The sequence below is a fragment of the Mustela nigripes genome, chromosome 5 (genome assembly GCF_022355385.1).
Source record: "Mustela nigripes isolate SB6536 chromosome 5, MUSNIG.SB6536, whole genome shotgun sequence".
Lineage (NCBI taxonomy): Eukaryota > Metazoa > Chordata > Mammalia > Carnivora > Mustelidae > Mustela > Mustela nigripes.
Genome location: NC_081561.1, coordinates 26946502 through 26951731, shown reverse-complemented (window position 1 = coordinate 26951731; position 5230 = coordinate 26946502).

Genomic DNA, 5230 nt, shown 5'->3' with positions numbered 1-5230 from the left:
AGGTGGAAAAGGAGGGGGGCCAGAGGTGAGAACCAGCTGGAGGAGTCAGGAACGAGAAGGGACCCGGAGGGGCAGGTATCTGAAATGTGGTCGTCCAGGTGACCGGAGGACTCCTCTGGAGAAAGAGGGCCGCGCATGCGCCTGGTGGAGCGCTGAAGCCCCATTGCCCGCAGGGCGCCGGCGGATCCCGGGACGGTGGCTGTTCGCCAGGCTCCGGGGCCAGGCTCTGGCCACGCTTGCTGGTCCTGGGTAGGGCTGGGAGCCCCTGAGGGCAGGGCAAGGGCGGCTGCGGACTTTGAGCTACACTTATCCTCTTTTCAGGTCAGTCCACAGAGAAGGTGGCGAGCTGAAGCGGCGGCCAGTTACGTGGCGGACCTGCGGGTCTCAGCTGGCACGTCACTTCCGACTGGTTGAGTTTTAGCCTTTCCAGGATTAGGTAAGTTGTCCCTGCCTTGGGCTTCAAATGCTCTTCGCTCTACCCTCTGCAGGCGGGCTTAAAGACATTGTTTAACACCCCCCCGCCCCCCCAGTGGAGTGAAAGTCTTGCCTTTCTGCTGCTCGGGTTTTTATCTTCAACTCGCTCGGCGGCTGACCACAAGCAAGCTTGCAATAAACCGCGGTTAAAGTGGTTGCTGCCTAACGGTCATTCTTTCCACTTTGGAGACTATGACTCCAGATTGTCCCAAAGAGCAGATGATGCTTTGCATTATAGCCTCCCTGCTTTCCTCTTCTACTGGAAGCTTTGCAGGCCTGTGACTTTGGAGGAAGAGCCTGCTGAAAGAAGTATGTTGAAACTAGGGATGAGATGCTGAAAAGAGGTGATGGAGCTGGGGAGGACCTAGTGCAGGGTGGAATAGTGATGAGACTGGAGAGGAGTTGGTGCTAGGAGTGTCTGATATTGTTCATCAGAAAGTCAGCTTGTCCCACCTTCTCTCCCCCAATACGTGGCATGCAGAATGAAAGACATGGGCAAATTTTGGTGTACCCATTTCTAGGAGGAAATGGCTGAAGGGCCCCTCTTGTTCCTGTGTAAGTTGCGATGTTTACAAACACAGTGTAGTATTTAACCTTACATCCTGGGAGCCAGAAACTGTTTACTTGCAGAAAACATCAAATGTGCGAGGTATAGGGGTTTAGGATCAGGCATATAATTGGTCTCCTTGAGCTTTTTTTTCTGGTAGCCAATGATTTGAAGAGGATTAGACTTGGGAAGATTATTTTTCTCATTGTTATTTGACTGTTAGGAATTTTAGCTGTGGTAAAATTCAGTTTATAAAACGCCTCAATCTTTTTTTGGAAATTTTATATAATTATTTGAGAGAATGTGCGAGAGAGAGAGAGAGATCAGGAGCCTGTCAGAGGGAAAGGGAGAAGTGGAGGCCCAGCTGAGCAGGGAGCCTGCTGAGGGACTCATCCCAGGACTCCCAGGTATCATGATCCTGGGGGAAGGCTAACTGACAGCCACCTGGGTGCCCAAAACACCTCAGTTTTAAGATAGGGTAGTTTGAAAGCCACTAACTGAGGGGTCAGCCACTTTAGCTTTGCTTTGGAGGGAGGGTGGTGACGGTGAGGTTCTGGTTTTGATTTGTTCATTTGTAACTTTTTAAAGTGTTGCTAGCATTCCATACTGGCTTTCCGTTTGTAGGTAACCATTCCGAGGAGGAAGAGTATTTCAAAAGTCTGTGAAGAATGTGTTTGCCTGGAGACTGATTATTAACAAGATTTTATGCTGAGTATGGAAGGAAAGGTGAGAGAATGTTTAGATAAAAATATAAAATTACGGCGCGCCTGGGTGGCTCAATGGGTTAAGCCTCTGCCTTTGGGCCAGATCATGATCTCAGGGTCCTGGGATCGAGCCCTGCATCAAGCCCTGCATCTCTGCTCAGCAGGGAGCCTGATTCCCCCTCTCTCTGCCTGCCTTTCTGCCTACTTGTGATCTCTCTCTCTATCACATAAATAAATAAAATCTTAAAAAAAATTATATAGGGCATGTACTAGGATATAGAATAGGGGTTGGCAAATCTTGCCTGTAAAGAACCAAATAAGCTGTATTTTCTGCTTTGAGTCTCATACTTCCTCTGTATTTGTAGTGTGAAAACAGTGTTAGTACTAAATGAATGAGAATTGCTTTGTTCCAATAAAACTTATTGTATGGACACTGAAATTTGAGTTTCATATGTCATAAAATACTTATTTTTCTTTTGATTTAACCCCTAATCATTTAAAAATGTAAAAACCATTTTTTAAAAAAGATTTTATTTATTTATTTGTCAGAGAGAGTGAGCACAGGTAGACAGAGTGGCAGGCAGAGGCAGAGGGAGAAGCAGGCTCCCTGCCGAGCAGGGAGCCCGATGGGGGACTTGATCCCAGGATGCTGGGAGCTGCTTAACCAACTGAGCCACCCAGGTGTCCCTGTAAAAAGCATTTTTAGTTTGTAGGTCGTATAAACACAGGTACCCCTGATATAGAACAATAATGAAGTACCCAGGATGTTTCAAGAGAGAGTAATTGTGAACAAGTAATTGTCACACAATGCTGTGACATCTTATTTCTATCTGTGTGAAATATTACATAAAATAATAATAAAGGAAACCTTAAATCTTTTTTTTTTTTTAAAGATTTTATTTATTTATTTGACAGAGAGAAATCACAAGTAAATGGAGAGGCAGGCAGAGAGAGAGAGAGAGGAGGAAGCAGGCTCCCTGCCAAGCAGAGAGCCCGATGCGGGGCTCCATCCCAGGACCCTGAGATCATGACCTGAGCCGAAGGCAGAGGCTTAACCCACTGAGCCACCCAAGTGCCCCTACAAGAACATTCTTTAAACAAACTGTTTTCCTTGTTCAGAATTGAAAGGAATTGTAGTTCAGGGGACGGAATAATGCTAAGTTATAATGTTGATTTATTTATATCAAGGCATTTCCACCAAAGGAGTATGCAAAAATGCATTGCAGTAATGACATGGAGAATTAAAATAAAAAAATATATACATTGTAATGTATTTTTTTTTTAAAGATTTTATTTATTTATTTGAGAGAGAGAGACAGTGAGAGAGAGCATGAGCGAGGAGAAGGTCAGAGGGAGAAGCAGACTCCCCATGGAGCTGGGAGCCCGATGTGGGATTCGATCCTGCGATTCCGGGATCATGACCTGAGCCGAAGGCAGTCGTCCAACCAACTGAGCCACCCAGGCATCCCACATTGTAATGTATTTTTAAAAAATTTATACCTAAATTCAATTTAGTTAACATACAGTGTATTGTTAGTTTCAGGGATAGAATTTAGTGATTCATCAGTTGCATGTAAGACCCAGTGCTCATTATATCAAGTGTCCTCAGTTAGCCCATTCTGCACTAATTCCCCTCCAGCAACCCTGAGTTTGTTCCCTGTAGTTTAGAGTCTCTTATGGTTTGTCTTCTCTGTATCTTACTTGTTTTCCTTTCCCTTCCTCTGTGTTCATCTGTTTTGTTTAGAAAATTCCAGATAGGAATGAAATCATAATGGTATTTGTCTTTCTCTGATTGACTTGTTTTGCATAGCCTAATATCCTCTAGTTTCATTCATTTTGTTGCAAATGGCAAGATTTCACTCTTTTTGATGGCAGAGTAATATTCCATATTGTATATAACACACATCTTTTTTTTTCCCTCTATAAGTGAAAAGCCAAATTGGGCTTTTTTTTTTTTTTTTTTTTAAGATTTTGTTTATTTTTTTGAGAGTGTACACATGAGTGGGTTGAGGGGTGCAGAGGGAGAAGCAGATTCCTACAGAGCCAGGAGCCCAATGTGAACTTGATCCCAGGACCCTGGAATCATGATCTGAATTGAAGGCAGACCCTTAACCAACTGAGCCACCCAGGTACCCTGGGCTTTTTTTTTTTTTAAAGATTTTATTTATTTATTAGACAGAGATCACAAGTAGGCAGAGAGGCAGGCAGAGAGAGAGAGAGAGAGGGAAGCAGGCTCCCTGCTGAGCAGAGAGCCCGATGTGGGAGATCATGACCTGAGCTGAAAGCAGAGGCTTTAACCCACTGAGCCACCCAGGCGCGCCCCCCCCCTTTTTTTTTAACTTAAAACCAATTTAATTAACATATGGTATATTATTATTTCTAGGGGTAGAATTTAGTGATTCATCAGTTGCATATAACGTGCAGGGCTCATTATATCAAATGCCCTCCTAATGCCCATCACCCAGTTACTCTCTGCCCTCATCTACTTCCCCTCCAGCAACTGTGTTTGTTTCCTAGAGTTAAGAGTCTTTAAGGTTTGTCTCCCTCTCTGATTCCATCTTACTTTTTTTTCCTTTCCTTCCCCTATGTTTGCTTTATTTCATAAATTTAAATATTTCCACTAATGTCGGGGGCAGCTATGTACATAGCAGACAACATGGCGCTTGCGCCTGTGGCTAAACAGAGGACCTGCGCACCACCTGAAAGATGATTGGCTATGCCCAGAACAGGTAGCCCGAGGACACTGCGCGCTTTTTATCATGCTATCAGGCTTCCTTTCACATGTCCAGTCTGCTGATGGGAGGAGAGGGGATACAAATAGGGGTAAAAATCCGGGTAAGGAGAGAACAATAAAGATTCACAAGCTTGTCACTCCGTGTCTCCGGGTCGTTCTTGCTGGCGAGAGCGACACACTAACATGGGTATGAATGAAATCATATATTTGTCTTTTTAATGTCATTCTATTTTATTTTATTTATTTTATTAGTTTAGTTTAGTTTCAGTATTCCAAGATTCATTGTTTATGCACCGCACCCAGTGCTCCATGCAATATGTGCCCTCCTTACTACCCAGAACCAGGCTCACCCAATCCCCCCCCATCCTCCTCCTCTCCAAAACCCTCAGTTTGTTTCTCAGAATCCACAGTCTCTCATGGTTCATTAACACCTCCGATTTCCCCCAATTCACTTCTCTCCAGCTCCCAGTGTCCTCCATGTTTTTCCTTATGCTCCAGAAGTAAGTGAAACCATATGATAATTGACTCTCTCTGCTTGACTTATTTCACTCAGCATAATCTCCAGTCCCGTCCATGTTGATACAAAAGTTGGGTATTCATCCTTTCTGATGGAAGCGTAATACTCCATTGTATATATGGACCACATCTTTATCTACTCATCTGTTGAAGCGCATCTTGGCTCTTTCCATAGTTTGGCAACTCGCCATTCCTGCTATGAACATTGGGGTACAGGTGGCTCTTCTTTTAACTACATCTATATCTTTGGGGTGA